The 18,132-nt window shown below is 39.1% G+C and overlaps 1 protein-coding gene across 3 annotated transcripts in view; it reads left to right on the top strand.

The window, feature by feature from the left end:
* Nucleotides 1–18,132, top strand: part of ETFA (electron transfer flavoprotein subunit alpha) — a 102,329-nt gene that overhangs the window by 38,238 nt on the left and 45,959 nt on the right. The gene's annotated exons all lie outside the window — the stretch shown is intronic.

Below are 18,132 nucleotides of genomic sequence, written 5' to 3'. Positions count from 1 at the left end.
TATTTGTTCAAGTCTTTTGCCTGTTTAAAACTTGAGTTTTTAATCTTCTCTTTGTAGGAGTTTTTTATATAACCTATATAAAAATTCTTTGTCAGATGTGTGTTGTATTTTTCCCATGCTAGAGCTTCCCATTCATTTTCTTTTGATGAGTGGAGATTCCTAATTTTGATAGTCTAATGTACCAGTCTTTCTTCTTATGGTTAATATGTTTTGTGTTATTCAACTTACTTGAAGTCAGAAAGGAAGATTTAAAGCTTTAAATACATACTAGAACTACTCATAAATTAAGTCACATCATCATGTGGCCTGTTTGCTTGTCATACTGAATTAGGCTGTGAGAGTGGATTTATTGAGCGGATGAGCTTGAGCCTTCCTTGACATTTAATGAGCTCTAGCACACATGCATATACATATATATTTTAAGAGACAAAGGTCTTGCTATGTTACCTGGGCTGGAGTGCAGGGGTTGGTCACAGGCATGATCATAACACACCACAGCCTTTTAACTCTTAGCCTCAATTAATCCTCCCACCTCAGCCTCTTGAGTGGCTGGGACTACAGGTATGTGCTACCATGCCCGACTGGCACACACATTATTTGTGGAAATCTTTCAATTTTACATGAATAGACATCTGTAGGCCTGATTTCATAAAAGATCAGCAGACTCACAACCTTCTTAACCCAAAATATGTCTACAAGAAATTCAGGCTGGGCACCGTGGCTCATGCCTGTAATCCCAGCACTTTGGGAAGCTGAGGCGGGCGGATCATGAGGTCAGGAGATTGAGATCATCCTGGCTAACATGGTGAAACCCTGTCTTTACTAAAACTACAAAAAAATTAGCCGGGCGTGGTGGCACGTGCCTGTACTCCCAGCTACTGCGGGGGTTGAAGCAGGAGAGTTGTTTGAACCCAGGAGGCGGAGGTTGCAGTGAGCCGAGATTGTGTCACTGCACTCCAGCCTGGGCGACAAGAGCAAGACTGTGTCCCCCCCCAAAAAAAGAGGAAATTCAATTATATACACTGAAGTGACAGAGACTTATTTTGACTGACAGAGAGCGTTTGTAGTTATCAAATAGAAGAGTGGCAGGGAGTGGCTGGTGGTATCCTTCCCTATATTGAAAATAAATGGCATACAATCAGCATTATTCAGTATTACTCTTATGGATATAGAACCATTGCAATTTTTTTTCATAAGGAAATGTATTAAATGCTTTGAAGACTTTGACATAAACTGTACAGCCTCCGAGAGAATTTTGATTCATTAACTTGGGTGTGTGTGGGTGTGTGTGTATATGTGTATATACACATATACACACACACACATACACACATATGTGTGTGCATATATATGTGCATACATATATACACACATGTGTGTACATATATATATATATATACACACATAATTTATGTATGTACATTTTGTTAAGGATCTGAAACTATTTTTGGAAACTATATCTCAAATTTGCAGAAAACTTACAGAACAAAAAACCTTTATTTTTATGGGCCATTTGAGTAAGTTGCTGTGACCATCCCCAAATATGTTATATAGCACATTCTCCTAATAACCACAATACAACTTTTTAAATTAGGATATCAACATTGAGACATAATACCATCTAAGCATCAGACCCTGACATTCAGGTTTTGCCTATTATTCCAAAAATGTCCTTTATAGCAAAAGGATAGTGCAGAGTCACATGTTACATTTTAACTGTCATGTGTCCTTCAATCTTAAATATTAATGGTTCCACAGTCTTACCTTCACTTCATGAGGGAACTGTGAAGATTACCAGACAGCTGTTTTATAGAATGTCCTTCAATTTGGATTTGTCTAATGTCTTCAATTTACGTTATATATCTTGAACAGGAATATCACAGAAGTGATACCTCATCCTATCAGATGGTATACAATTTCATTTGGTCTTTCATTAATGATTTTCACTTTGATTAAGGCAGTATGTGCCAACTTCTCCATGGTAAAGCTACTTTTCCCATTGTAATACATATTTTATATGGAGGTACTTTGAAATGATGTAAATATCCCAGTTTTCCTCAAACCTTTTTTTTTTTTTTTTTTTTTTTTGAGACAGTCTCTCTCTGTTCCAAGGCTGGAGTGCAGTGGTGTGATCTCGGCTCACTGGAACCTCTGCCTCCAGGGTGCAAATGATTCTCATGTCTCAGCCTCCTGAGTACCTTGGATTACAGGCATGCACCAACCCACCCAACTAATTTTTGTATTTTTAGTAGAGACTGGGTTTTGCCATGTTGGCCAGGCTCGTCTGGAACCCCTGGCCTCAAGTGATCCACCCGCCTCGGCTTCCCAAAGTGCTAGGATTACAGGTGTGAGCCACCATGCCCAGCCATAAACTTTTGATTTATTCATTTATTTATATCAGTATGGACTTATGGTACCTATTTTATTCAATGGGCAAAAATCTATGGTTGTCATTATTATTGATGTACGAATTGTCCCATGTTTGGCTAGTGAGAGGCCCTCTGTGTCTTTCTGACGTGTTCTCATCATTCTTTGAATCTTTTTTTACTTCCTGAAGACAAGATGTTCCAGGCTCATTTTGTATTTTTCCTATCCCATCTCTGGAACCAGTCATTTCTCCAAGGAATCCTGGATCCTTTTGCTGAAGAAAAGTATTTAGAAGCCAATGTCTCAATGCTAGTTACGCTGTTGAGATGTCACTGCTCCCATGACATCTCAGTGAAAAAAGCTAGAGAATGTGTGTGGGCATGTGTATGTCTAGGCAAATATATGCATATATATATTTATATACATATACAAACACATTTACATTTTATTTCTATATGAGTTGTATATGTTGAAAACCGTGAGTGTCCACTGATATCTCCAATTCTGGTCTCATACCACAGGGTTAATTCTGGTTTTCTCCCTTTTCCTATTTGTATATGCCTTTCTCCTATGGTGAGAAACCTAAGACACTGCCAGTACTCTACCCTGCACAGACGCCCTTTTTGCCTCACTTGAGCTCCAACACCTGGAACCAAACAGTCTTCCTGTATAGATACCCTCCCCACCCTACTTGGACTCTGGCATATCTGTCTAGGTAGCTGTTTCCCAAGGTGGCTGCACAATTTTACACTCGTACCAACTATTTATGTGGGTTCTAGTTGCTCCTCATTTTCACCATTTGGTGTTTTATACATTTTGGTGGATGTTATTGGTTCTAATTTGCATTTCCCTGCAATTAATCTAATGCTCATCTAATGATGATGAACACTGTTGTATATATTGGCCATTTAAACATCTTCCTTATGAAGTGCCTGTTCAAATCTTTTTGCCCCTTTTTAAAATTGAATTGCTTGTTTTCATTATTGAGTTGACATATTTTATATATTCCTTTACAAGTTTCTTGTTAGATATGGGTTTTACAAATATTTTTTCCCAGTCTGTGGCTTACCTATTTATTTTCTTAATGGTATCAAATTGAGGAAATTCCTTTCTGTTTCTAATTTGCGGAGAGTTTTATGAATGTGTGTTGAATTTTGTCAGATGTTTTCTGCATTTGTTGAGATGATTGGATAGCTTTTTGTTGGGATGATCAGACCCAACACCAGGCTGTGGGGGCTCTGAAGTCCGGCAGAGTCAAAGGAATGAGAAAAGACAGGTTAAGAGAGAAAGTGGGAACAGGGGGCCAATGCTAGTATGGAGGCTGCCAAGGTCCCAAGCTCTGGGAGCCCATGCTATTTATTGGTGATCAAACAAAGAAACAGATGGTGAGGATGTAGGGGTTGAAAGGAAGCGATGTATCAAGCGAATGAGCTACAGCTGTGATGGTTTAGCATTTTCTTTGAAACATATGGCTACTTGAGATAATAGCTGTGCTAGAAGCAAGGAGCCAGCAAGTTTAGACAGGTTGCAAAGGCTACAAGGTATTTTAGACCCTGGACCCCAGACATATTCCAAGACTCTTTTATATTATGTCAGACATGCAAGCCCTGCCTCAGCTTCTCTCCCAACACTCAGCTTTTCTCCCAACATGCCCCCCTTTTCTTTTTTGTAAAACCACCACAGCCATCATTGCTTGTTCTTGAGGGCGGCTTTCTTTCCAGTGGCGGCTTCCGCATCTGCAGACTAAAAGGAGACAGCACAAGCACATAATTATTGGAACAAAGTCTGCAAGTGTAGAGCTTCCAGTGGCTTTAATCCATTTAAGAGGATTGATTGTAGACAACCCATCAGCTATCACGTTGAAAATATCAGTTGCAGGGAGCAGATTCAAGTGAGCCTGAGAGGCTTCAAAAACCTGCTCTTATAGTTTTACAGTATCGAGGGTGAGATTTTCATCTCTGTCCTCCAGATGGCATGTAAGAGTAACATAACACAACTTTGAATCCAAAAGGTCCTCTTTTTGTTTTTGAATTAATTGAGCAAGGCAGTTGCAGGCTGTGCAGCCCTTAATTGCCAGTTGGTGATCCAGCTTCATTTTTTTAGCCCTTATTCAAAATGGAGTTGCTCTGGTTTGAATGCTTCTTGCATATTTCCCCTTTCCCTTTTATAAGGGGACCCTTAATTCTAAGGGTTGCAGAAGGATGGAGGTCTGTCTTCTGTAACTTCTTCATGCTGAATAGGGGCGATGATATTCCTGCCTACCTATTAGGGTCTTTTGTATTTAGGGTAGAGAGGAATTCAGTCAGAAAACATTGGTCCGTTAAGCATCTATTGTACCTCTGAATCCTAGCAAAAGGTAAAACCCTGGTGCTCCAGCAGTTTCTCAGCTTCCTGTGTGGTTTTCTTGATCTGTCCCATGTTATGGGGGTTGATGTCAGCATGACTCTGGTTGGTCCTTGTTCCATCTTTGTATTCAGATTCAACTGGCTTATGGCTCATACTGGGGAAACCCGGTCCATGGTTGGGATCCATGGGTCCCTCTAGTCTCCTGTTCCATGGTCATACACATCTTGAGGGCACCCACATGGTGTGTTCATCTCCTGCAAAAATACAAACATGCCCTTACCCCTACGTTAGTAAATCTACTGAAACAGAAGCAAAGGCTTTTTTATTTTTATTTTTATTTTGCTGTAGCTGGGAGGCATGCCATTGCTGAAGCATTTGTAACAGCTTCTGCCTCTTTGGTTAATTACCGTGGGGTAAATGCTACCATTGGTAATGAGAAGAAGGCTTTTTCTGATTAACAGAAGGCGTAGAGAAAGCAAATCAAGGCTTATCCTTCTTGTGCAATAGTATAGCAAAAAAAGCAATCCTTAAACCTTCAATTTGCACTGTACAGGTGGGTCCACTAGATGCTGTGGCTCATGATAGATCTTCAGATGTTTGGCGGGCACCCATACAGGCACCTGATTGTCACCTGGAGAGACACAAGCAAATCGTCTTCCCCATATAATTATCTTTCCTTTTTCCCAGCTCTTTGTATGTGCATCTCTCCATCCTATATCTTGTCCAGCCTTTTTATTTTCCTTTTGTCCTGTCAGATGTTGTTCAGCTGCAGTCATGGGTTGATCTTTTTGTAAATTTAAAAACTTTAATGTTAATAAAGCTAAATGCAATTGCATATGCGGTGTCTTATATTCCTGGTCCCTTCCCTTTTACTTTTGTATTTGAGTTTTTAAAGTTGGATTAGCTCTTTAAGCAATGTCAGTTTGAAAAACTTGCTGTTGAGGTCCTGCAAATGAGGATTTTCCATTACTAGATTCATCAGTAAAAACAGTAATGGCCACTCCAGTAGGGGCTTTTTGAATAATAGAAGGCAATATCCAATATGTTAATTATAGAAATTGAAATATCTTAGATTTAGGGTAATGATTATCAAGAATGCCAACTGGCCAAATTAACTTGCCATTCTTGGGAATTAATATAGGTTTGTTGAATTTGTTGTTTTGTTAATGAAACCATAATCTGATTTAGATCATATCCCCTTGGCTTTGTTGTGGGCAGCCTCGCTTGTCCTACTAGCAAAGCAATTTCTTTTAAGTACAGAGTGAGCGTTTTGGTTGTATTGTGAGGTAGAAGAAGCCACTCAACCAGATCATCCTGTTGAACTATAAACTCCTGTAGGCAAATGCTTAGTAGGAAAAACTAAAAACTGTAATGGCTGTATCAGATTAATTTGTTCTACTTGTGCTTGCTGAATTTTTTCCCTCAATTAATGGAAGTTTCTCCAATGCTTCTTTGGACAGGGAGCATTTACTGTTAAGGTTAGAATCACCTTGTAAAGTAGAAAAGAGATGAGACATAGCATAGGTAGGAATGCCTAAAGTTGCATGAATCCAATTAATGTCTCCTAATGATTTTTGGAAATCATTTAAGGTTTTTAAATTATCTCTTCAAATTTGAACTTTTTTTTTTTTTTTTTAGATGGAGTCTCGCTTTGTCTCCCAGGCTGGAGTGCAGTGGCGCGATCTCGGCTCACTGCAAGCTCCACCTCCTGGTTTCACACCATTCTCCTGCCTCAGCCTCCTGAGTTGCTGGGACTACAGGCGCCCACCACCACACCTGGCTAATTTTTTTGTATTTTTAGTAGAGATGGGATTTCACTGTGTTAGCCAGGATGATCTTTATCTCCTGACCTTGTGATCTGCCTGCCTCAGCCTCCCAAAGTGCTGGGATTATAGGCGTGAGCCACCGCGCCCGGCCAAATTTGAACTTTTTGAGGCTTAATAGCCCTTTGTTCTACCTTCATTCCTAGATATTGAAAGGCAGTAGAAGTTTGGATTTTACCGGGGGCTATAATTAACCCTGCTACATTTACGGCCTTTTCTGTTTGTAGCACAACATCAATTCTTCCCTAGTTTCAGCTGCACACAAAATATCATCCATGTAATGGATACTATACCATTTTTTAAACTGTTCTCTAACTCGCTTAATAGCTTTGCCAACATAAGTTTGACAAACAGTCGGGCTATTTAACATGCCTTGTGGCAGTACTTCCCAATGGTATCAGTCTGCTGGTTCATTATTATTTATGGCGGGAACAGCAAAAGCAAATTCTTCATAATCTTGGGCAGCTAAAGGAATGGTAAAAAAGCAATCCTTTAGATCTATTGCTATAAGAGGCCAGTATTTTGGAATCATTGTTGGGGAGGGCAGCCCTGGTTGTAGCATGCCCATGGGTTGAATTACAGCATTTAACAGCCCTCAAATCTGTTAGCATTCTCCATTTACCAGATTTTTTCTTAATGACAAATACAAGAGAATTAACGAGGGGAGAAAGTAGTCAGTGTATATCCCTTTTGCAATTGTTCCTGCACCAGTTCTTTTAAAGCCTCCAGTTTTTCCTGTTTCAGCCACCATTGCTCCACCCAAACTGGTTTGGTAGTTAGCCAAACAAGAGGAATGGGAGCCAGAGGCTCAACAATGGCTGCTCCTAAAAATGATACCCCAATCCAGTCTGACCTGTTTATCCTTCTGAAGGTTCTGATTGGCTGTTTTTATTTTTTCCTAGTCCTTCTCCCGAGCAATATCCCGCATTTTTCATCATTTGTCCACTCTTATTACTATATTGATCCATAGGAATAGATATTTCAGCACTGCATTGTTGCAATAAGTCTCTACCCCATAAATTGACAGGAATAGGTGTAATAATAGGTTGGATGGTCCCTGGCCGTCCCGCCCTTGACATGGTAAAATCAAGGAACTTTGAAAAACTTCTGAGGCAGTCCCTACACCAGCGATACCCATGGAAATCTTTTGTTTAGGCCAGTGTTGGAGCCATTGATTTAAGCAATAATAGAGACATCAGCTCCAGTATTTACTAGTCCTTCAAAATCCTTTCCTGAATAGTTACTATATGAATAGGTCTTTTGTCAGACACTTGATTAACCCAATATAAAGCTTTTCCTGCTGGATTAGTACTACCAAAGCCTCCTATTCTTTTCACTGTGCTGCTGCTTAGTTTTATGTAGGGTAGCAGCAACTGAGCAATTCATTCTCCTGGGGAGGCAGACCATGGAGTTGAGGAACTAATAATTAGTTGTATCTCTCTGATATAATCAGAGTCAGTTATTCCCATATGCACAGTGATACCTTTTAAATGTAGACTAGACCTTCCAAGTAATAGACTGTTCCTGAGGGTGAGGGTCTCCTAACTCCCATGGGGACCTTCTTTGGTGGCTCCCCAGGAAGTAAGGAGACAGGAATTGTGCTGGAGAGGTCTACAGGGGACCTGCTGTGGCGGGGGACAATTGTTGTATGGTTTGTAAGGGCGCTGGCTGTGCCAGATATGCCTTGGTTTGTTGAGGGGCCCAAGGTGGGCCCCTCTTCTTGTTTCGCAAAAGAGGTTGCCCATCTTTGCTAAATTTAGAATGACACTGATTTGCCCAGTGGTTGCCTTTCTTACACTGGGGACATACACCGAGACTTTTCTGTTGGTTGATGGTAGTGGTTTTTCCTTTTGATATCCTTTTCTACGTTCCTGTTTTGTATGTCCAAATTGCCCACAATTAAACCAAGAGCCTGAGAAACAGGGCATATTCTTTCCTACTTTCAATTCAGCCATAGCCTGAGCTAAAAGAGTAGCCTTATGTAAGTTACCTCCAATGGCATCACAAGCCTTAATATATTCAGCTAAATGAGCCTTCCCTCTCAGGTGTCTAATAACTGTTTGACACTCTGCATTAGCATTATCGTATGCAAGAAGCTGTATTATAACATCCTGGGCTGTTTTATCAATTATGGCTTTATACACAGCCTCTTGGAGCCAAGCAATAAAATCAATATATGGTTCTTTAAGTCCTTGTCAGACAGAACTGAAAGAAAGATATTTTTCTCCTGTAACATTTATCCTTTCCCATGCCCGTAAGCACACAGAGCGCAGCTGAACAATGGCAACATCCTCCATTACTGCTTGATTCTCTAATCTACCCCAATTAGGGCCAACTCCCATTAACTGTTCAACGGAAACAGGCACAGGTGGCTGCACTTGTGTGTTTTCCCTTGCCTGAGTTTGAGCTTAGTTAGCCCACCAGGTTTTAAACTGCAAGTACTGGGACAAAGTGAGAACAGATTTTGTGAAAGTATCCCAATCATATGGTATTAACCTATTATCAAGGCCACATTTTTCAACAAAGTTTGCACAAAAGGAGAGTTCAGTTCATATTGACTAATGGCTTGCTTAAATTCCTTTAAAACTTAAAGGAAAAGTGGCCCAATTAGCTATATTCTGTCCTCTTTGCTAGGTTATAGTAACTGGAAATTGCCATGCTTCAGGGTCTCCCTCAGCTCTAGCTTTTTTAAATAGAATTTCGTATAGCACCACCAATTGCTCCAGGTTTTAATGTTGCAACTATAGGAGCAGTAAGTTTTTCAGCTAATTCATTTTCTTGCCCAGTAAGGGGGAGAGAGGAGGTGGCCATTCACTTAATTCAGCAGGTGGAGCTGACGTGCTAGTAAAACATACTTTTTTAAGTTTTCCTTTCTTTTCTTTAATCTCCTCCAGTTAGCTGTTCCTCACACTCAGAATCTGAAGTTTTTTACACTTTTGTCCTCTTCCTCATCTGAATCCATCTCATCATCTGTTTGAAATGGCTCAAGAGCTGCCTTTATTAGCTTCCACTTTGACCAAATGGAAACTGGAGTTTTTGCTCCATCTTTATATGCCTTTTTAAAATCTCTTCCAGTTCTCTCCCATTCATCCAATTCCATAGTCCCTTGTTCCGGAAACCATGGGCAAAACTGCTTTACTGTACTAAAGAGTGATACATTCTGAGTACTAACTTTCACTGTCCTTCGTAATAAATGCCTTAAGAAATTCAAGTAAGCAGAATGTTTGCTTTTACTTTGTCCCATTGTTACCCTGGTGCTTCCGAGTGCTCAGCTTCCCCACCAAGCTTCTTCCAGTCGTCCTCAGGTGTCCTCTGATGATGTGTCCTCCACTTTGACGTACTCTAGTGTTCCTTCACTGGGGTCTTCGTTGCCCCATGTTGGTACCACAAATGTTAGGGTGATCAGACCCAACACCAGGCCGTGGGGGCTGTGAAGTCCGGCGGAGTCAAAGAAATGAGAAAAGACAAGAAAGAAGGTGGGACCAGGGGGCCAATGCTAGTATGGAGGCTGTGAAGGCCCCAAGCTCTGGGAGCCCACACTGTTTATTGGTGATCAAAGAAACAGGTGGTAAGGATGTGGGGGTTGAAAGGAAGTGGTGTATCAAGCAAATGAGCTGCAGCTGTGATGATGTAGCATTTCTTTGAAACATATAGCTACTTGAGATAATGGGAGTGCTAGAAGCCAGGAGCCAGCAAGTCTAGACACATTCCAAAGGCCAGGAGGGGTTTTAGACTCTGGACCCTGGACATGTTCCAAGACTCTTTTGTATTGTGTCAGACATGCAAGCCCTACCTCAGCTTCTCTCCCAACACTCAGCTTTTCTCCCAACACTTTATTCTGTTAATATCATGAATTATATTGTTTGATTTTCATGTTAAACTACCTTGAATTACTGTGATAAACTGTAGTTCATCATGTTATCCTTTTAATATATAGCTGGTTTTGATTTGCTGATACTGTGTTAAGAATTTTTGAATCTGCCTTTATCAGGATGTGCTGTAATTGTCTTTTAAAAAAAATAACTGGAGTTTTGGTATCAGCATTATACTAGCTTCATAAAATGGTTGGAAGATGTTTCTTCCTGCTTTATTTTATGAATGAGTTTGTGTAAGGTTGGTGTTTTGTTTTTTTCTTAAATGTTTGTTATAATTCATTAGTGCAGCCATATGGGCCTGGCATTTTCTTTCTTGGACTATTTGACAAAGAATGCAGTTCCTTTAATAGATTTGGGGCTATTCAGATTTTCCATTTTATTTTGTGTCAGTTTTGCTAATTGATCCATTTCTAACACAATTGTCAAATGTGTTAGGTGAAGTTGTTTATATTGCCTTTTTTCTTTTATTGTATATAAGATCTGGAGTGATACTTCCTCTTTCATTTCTTATTAGTTTGTGTTTTTCCCTTTTTTGTTTTCCCCTCTTCATTAGTGTAGCTAGGAGTTTATAAAAATTTTAAAAAATGTTTTCAGTGATCCAACTTTCAAAAATAATAGCTTTGGCTGGGCACAGTGGCTCATGCCTATAGTCCCAGCACTTTGGGAGGTGGAGTTTTATTGAAATATAATTTACATACCATACAATGCATAGTGTTTGAAGTGTTTAACTCATTGGCTTTTAGGGTGTTCACAGAGTTGTACAATCTTTACCTCAATCAGTTTTAGAATATTTTTTTCATCACCCGTGAAAGGAACCCCATACTTATTTTCTTCCTAACTCCCCTAGTCCTAGACATTTTATATAAATGGAATCATATAATATTTGGTCTTTTGTGACTAATTTCTTTCATTTAGCATGATGTTTTCAAGGTTCATTTATGTCAAAGCACTTCTTTTTACTGTTGAATAATATTCCATTGTATACCACATTTTATTTATCCATTCATCATTTGATGGACATTTGGGTGTTTTTACTTCTTAACTATTATGAATAATGCTGCTATGAACACTTGCGTACAAGTTTTTGTGTGGACTTATGTTTTCATTTCTCTTGTGTATATACCTAGGAGTGAAATTGCTGGGTCACATGGTAACTCTGTGTTCAACCTTTAGAGCAACTTGTCCAAACCACAGCCCAGGATGGCTTTGAATGTAGCCCAACACAAATTCATAAACTTTCTTAAAACATTATGAGGTTTTTTTTGGTTTGTTTTTTGTTTTTTTTTTTTTTTTGCTCATCAGTTATCGTTAGTGTATTTTATGTGTTCCAAGACTACTTCTTCCATGTGGCCCAGGAAAGCCAAAAGATTGGACACCCTGGTTTAGAGGAACTGCCAAACTGTTTTCCAGAGCAACTGTACCAACAATGAACGAACTTTTAGCTTTATTTTTTCTGTTGTCTCTTTTTCATTTTATTGATTTTTGCTCTTTATTTTCTTTCTTCTAATTACTTTGGGCTTACCTGGCTTTTAAGGTAGAACTTTACTAATTTTGTATTTGTCTTATTTTAAAATATAAATATTAAAGCTATAAATTTTCCTCACAGTACTTTAGCTGCAGCCCACAGCTTTTGATACAGTTTTATCTTTCTTTTCAAAATATTTTCTAATTTAGAAATGTTTTGTTTCTAGATATTTGTGTGTTTTTTCCCAGATGTCTTTCTGTTACTGGTTTCTAATTTAATTTCATTGTGGTCAGAGAACATATTTTATAATAGTTCACTCTTAAAATTTATTGAGACTTATTTTATGATCCAGCATATGCTCTATTTTGGTGAACATACCTTTTGCATTTGAAAAGAACATGTATTCTGTAGTTGTTGGATGTAATCTTCTATAAGTGTTAGGTAACAGGACGAGTCTGGATTGTAGCTTGTTGTACTTAAAGTTTTATTGGAATACAGCCATACTTATTCATACACTACCTTTTTTTTCTTGATGGAGTCTCGCTGTGTCACCCAGGCTGGACTGCAGTGCTGCGATCTCAGCTCACTGCAACCTCTGCCTCCTGGGTTCAAGCAATTCTCGTGTCTCAGCCTCCTGAGTAGCTGGGACTATGGGTGCACACCACCATGCCTGGCTAATTTTTTGTATTTTAGTAGAGACAGGGTTTCACCATGTTGACCAGGCTGGTCTCAAACTCCTGAACTCAGGCAATCTGGCCACCTCAGCCTCCCAAAGTGCTGGGATTACAGGCATGAGCCAGCACGCCCACCCTCTTTCATATACTTCTTTGTCTATGTCTGCTTTTGCTTTACAAAAGAAAAATTGAGTGGTTAACAACAGAGACTTTATAGCTGACAAAACCAAAAATATTTATTATCTAACCCTTTAGAGATAAAGTTTGCTAACTCCTACTCTGCATCTTTTATGCCCTTACCAAATTTTTTGGTCTAGTTGTTCTGTCACTTACTGGGAGAAGGTATTAAAAACTATGATTGTGGTTTTATCGGTTTCTCACTTTAGTTTTGTCAGTTTTGGCTTGATATATTTTGAAACTCTCATATTGGGACATTCATTCATGATTGATCTGTCTTCCTGATAAATTGACTATTTTATTATTATCTAATTTTCCTCTTTATGTTTGGTAGTACTCTGTCTTGAAGTCTACTTTGATATTAATAAAGACACTTCGATTTCTTATGCTTACTCGTTGTATAGTGTATCTTCTTCTGTCCTTTTCAGTGTATATCTTTCTTTATATTTAAAATGTGTTTCTTATAGGTATGTATAGTTGAGTCTTGCTTTTTTAATCCATTCTGACCAGCTCTGATTTTTTTGTTTGTTTGTTTGAGAGGGAATTGTGCTCTTGTTGCCCAGGCTGGAGTGCAATGGCATGATCTCGGCTCACCGTAACCTCTGCCTCCTGGATTCAAGTGATTCTCCTGCTTCAGCCCCCTGAGTAGCTGGGATTACAGGCATGCACCACCACACCCAGTTAATTTTGAATTTTCAGTAGAGGCAGGGTTTCTCCATTTTGGTCAGGCTGGTCTCGAACTCCCGACCTGAGGTGATCCACCCGCCTTGGCCTCCAAAAGTGCTGGAATTACAGGCATGAGCCACCGCGCACAGCCTCAGCTCTGATTTTTCTGCTGGGGCTTTAAGGTCATTTATGTTTTTCTCTGACTGCTTTTAAGAATTTCTCTTTATCACTTGTTAAGCAATTGACTTATGATACATCTTGTAGTTTCCTTCTTATTTCCTGTTCTTGGGGTTTTTTGTGCTTCTTAGATCTGTAGGGTTTTAATTTTATCAAATTTGCAAATTTTTTGATTATTATTTAATAAAATCCAAATAGCTTTTCTGCTCCAATTGCACATATATTAGGTCTCCTAAAGTGTTCCACAGCTTATCAGTGGTCTATTTTTTTCTTATTTTTTTTCTCTTTGTATGTCACTTTGAATAGTTTCTTTTGCTGTATTTTCAAGTCACGAATTTTCTTTTTCTGCGGTGTCTAATTCCTTCCAGTATATTTTTATCACAGACATTATAGCTTTTATCTCCAGAAGTTTGATTTGGACCATTTTATATCTTCCATTTTGCTACCTAACATTTATAATCTTTTCTCTACCTTCTTGGACATCTGGGACATACTTATAATAACTGTTAATATCCCTCTTTACAAATTCTTTCATTCTTGTCATTTGGGGATTTATATCAATTGGCTTTTCTTCTCATTACGGATCATATTTAACTGCATCTTTGCATGCGTTGGTAATTTTTTATTAGATGCCAGACGTTGCAAATTCTCCCTTGCTGAATGCTAGATATTTTTGTATTCCTATATATATTTCTTTAAATTTTTAAGATTTCAGATTTTTAAAATTTGTACAAATTTATGGAGTACCTGTGAAATTTTATTACATGTATATAATGTGTGGTGATAAAGTCAGGGTATTTAGGATGTCCATCACCTGAGTGCAGTATATTTTTGTCAACTAACGTCACCCTACTCTGCTGTCAAACACTGGATTTATTCCTTGTGTCTAAATGTATATTTGTACCCTTTAACCCATCTCTCTTCATCCTCCCCCATGCTCCCACTCACCCTTCCCCATCTCGGTTATCTGGCCTTCTACTCTCTACCTCCATGCGACCTAATTTTTTAGTTTCCACATATACGTCAAAAGGTGTGATATTTGTCTTTTTGTGCCTGGCTTATTTCACTTAAGATAATGACCTCCAGTTCTATCCCTGTTGCTGCAGCTAACGTGATTTTATTCTTTTTTATGGCTTTGTTCTAGGATGCAGTGGAAGTTATTTAGAAACAGTTTGATCCTTTCAGATTGTGCTTTTAAATATGAACTGTATCCTGGAAACTTGCTTAAGTTGGTAAGCAAGTTAAGAAACTTGCTTAAGTTGACTGAGCTCATCTTGTTTGTTTCTCCTGGTTTTCGGATCTGTGCTGGCTGATATCCAATGTCAGAAAGCAATTGTTTCTTAACTTTTGTCCAGTGTTTTAGTTACTTCAGGCAAAGGGTACATTCAATTCCTGTTACTACATCTTGGTTGGAAGTGATCATTCATAATAATTTTTACAGTTGGGTTTAGTTGTCATTTTGCTGTTTGTATCCTGTTAATCCCATCTGTTTTTGTTCGTATACTCACTTTGTTTTGTTCTGTTTCTCTGCTTCTCCTGTTCTGCCCTATTTTGGACCAGTTATTTTAAATTCTTTTATTGGATTTTTAACTATACCTCTTTGCATTATTTTGTTTTTTAGTTATTTCTATTGGGATTACAACACATTTAACTTTTCACGGTCTACAGAGAGTTAATATCGTACTAATTCGTGTAAAATGTTGGAACCATATGGAATTGATCCTTGAACAACATGGGGATTAGGGCCAATGACCCACTATGCAGTTGAAAATCTGTGTATAACTTTTGACTGCCCCTAAATTTAACTACTAATAGCTGTTGACCAGAAGCCTTGCCAATAACATAACAGTTGATTATAACACACATTTTATATGTTATGTATATTATATATTATGTTTTTATAGTAAAATAAGCTACAGAAAAGAAAATGTTACTAAGAAGGTTATAAGGAAGAGAAAATATATTTACTGTTCATTAAGTGGATGTGGATCATCATAAAGGTCTTCATCCTCATTGTCTTTATGTTGAGTAAACTGAGGAGGAAGAGGAGTGCTTGGTCTTGCTGTCTCAGGGATGGCAGAGACAGAAGAAAAGCTGCAGATAAGTGGACCTGCCCATTTCAAATCCATGGTCAACTGTGGTTCCATTTATTTCTCACCTTAATGCTCTACTTGTCATCTGCATTATACCTCACAGTACAACGCCGTAATTTTTATGTTAGGCATTCATGTGTATTTTAAAGAAATTAAAATATGAAAAAGGTACACTTTAATAAAAATTTACTCCCTGCTGGGCATGATGGCTCATGCCTGTAATCCCAGTGCTTTAGAAGGCTGAGGCAGGTAGATTGTTTGAGCCCAAGAGTTAGAGACCAGCCTGGGCAACACAGGGAAACCCTGTCTCTACAAAAAAAATACAAAAATTAGCTAACCATAGTGGTGTGCACCTGTAGTCCCAGCTACTTGGGAGGCTGAGGTGGAGGAATTGCTTGAGCTTGCGAGACAGAGGTTGCAGTGAGCCAAGATTGAGCCACCGCACTCCAGCCTAGGTGCCAGAGTGAGGCTCTGTCTCCCCACCCCCCTACCCCCCAAAAAATTAGCCCCATATATTTACCATTTCTAGTAGCCTTCGTTCCATCTGGAGACTTGAGTTTCCTTCTTAGGTCATTTCATGTCCTTTATGTTTCGTAGTACTGATATGATGGTAATGAATTCTATTTTCATCAATCTGAAAAAATATATTTATTATACTTTCATATATGTATATATATATATATATATATATTTTTTTTTTTTTTTTTTTTTTGAGGTCTTGCTCTGTCACCCAGGTTGGAGCACAGTGGTGCTATCTTGGCTTACTGCAACCTCCACCTCTCAAGCTCAAGCAGCCCTCCCACCTCAGCCTCCTCAGTAGCTGGGACTTCAGGTGTGTGCCACTACACCTGGCTAATTTTTTGTATTTTTGGTAGAGATGGGATTTTACCATGTTGTCTAGGCTGGTCTCAAACTCCTGAGCTGAAGTGATCCACTCTCCTTGACCTCCCAAAAGTGCTGGGATTATAGGCGTGAGCCACTGCACCTGGCTACACTTGCATTCCTGAAAGTTTTTTTTTTTAATATAGCTTGAATCTGGTGCCTACTGGGCCATCCTGACACATCTATTCTTAGGTCACAACCTTAGGTATAGAATTTCAGGTAGAGTTTCCCCCAGCACTTTGAGTTCCATTGTCTTCTGGTCTTCATTATTTCTAATGAGAGCTCAGCCATTGTTTGTATTGTTCCTCTGTGTGTTTTTTTGTTGTTGCTTTCAAGATTTTATCTTTATCATAGATCTTTAGAAGTTTGATTATGGTAGGACGGGTGCGGTACCTCACGCCTGTAATCCCAGCACTTTGGGATGCTGAGGCAGGCAGATCATGAGGTCAGGAGATCGAGACCGTACTGGCTAACATGGTGAAACCCCGTCTGTACTAAAAATACAAAAAATTAGCCGGGCATGGTGGCAGGCACCTGTAGTCCCAGCTACTCAGGAGGCTGAGGCAGGAGAATGGCGTGAACCTGAGAGGTGGAGCTTGCAGTGAGCTGAGATCGTACCACTGCACTCCAGCCTGGGCGACAGAGTGAGACTCCGTCCCCCCCCAGAAAGAAAAAAAAAAAAGTTTGATTATGATATACCTAGGAGTGTGTCTTTTTGTATTCATCCTGCTTCAGATAGCAAGCTTCTTAAATCTATAAATGTATGCCTTTTACCACATTTGGGACGTTTTATGTTACTGTTTTTTCTGCTTCATTTTTTTTTTCTCAGTTTTGTTCTGGGACTCTAGTTACACATATTTTAGATATCCTGATGTTCTTTCCCCGATTGCTGGAGTTCTGTTGATTCTATTTCCTGTTTTTTCTCTCTGCTCTATAGCTTGGATCATTTCTTTTGGTCCATTTTCAGGGCCACTGACTCCTGTATAATTTTAATATGCTTTTAAACCTATCCAGGGACTTTCTTATTCTAGGCTTTATATTTGTTAGTTTGAGATTTGCATTTGGTTGTTTTTAAAATTTTTATTTCTCTAATTTCTTATCTATTTGACCATTACAGGTATTTTACTTTACATCCTTGAGTGTAGGTTATAATACCTACTTTAAAATCCTTGTGTACTAATTTCAAAATCTGTATCATTTCAGGACTGGTCTTTTAGGCTCAAGTGATCCACCTGTTTTGGCCTCTCACAGTGCTGGGGTTACAGGTTTGAACCACTGCACCTGGCCTGAGTGAATATTTTACCACTTTGTAATATTATGCATTGTTCATTTAGAAAATAATGGTTTACTGAGTTATGAAGATCTTCCAAATGTTGACATATTTGTCAATATAAAGTCACATTCAGGCCGGGCGTGGTGGCTCAAGCCTGTAATCCCAGCACTTTGGGAGGCCGAGACGGGTGGATCATGAGGTCAGGAGATCGAGACCATCCTGGCTAACACGGTGAAATCACGTCTCTACTAAAAAATAGAAAAAACTAGCCGGGCGAGGTGGCGGGCGCCTGTAGTCCCAGCTACTCAGGAGGC

The sequence above is a fragment of the Theropithecus gelada genome, chromosome 7a (genome assembly GCF_003255815.1).
Source record: "Theropithecus gelada isolate Dixy chromosome 7a, Tgel_1.0, whole genome shotgun sequence".
Classification (NCBI taxonomy): domain Eukaryota; kingdom Metazoa; phylum Chordata; class Mammalia; order Primates; family Cercopithecidae; genus Theropithecus; species Theropithecus gelada.
This window is presented reverse-complemented; position numbering and strand designations above follow the sequence as displayed.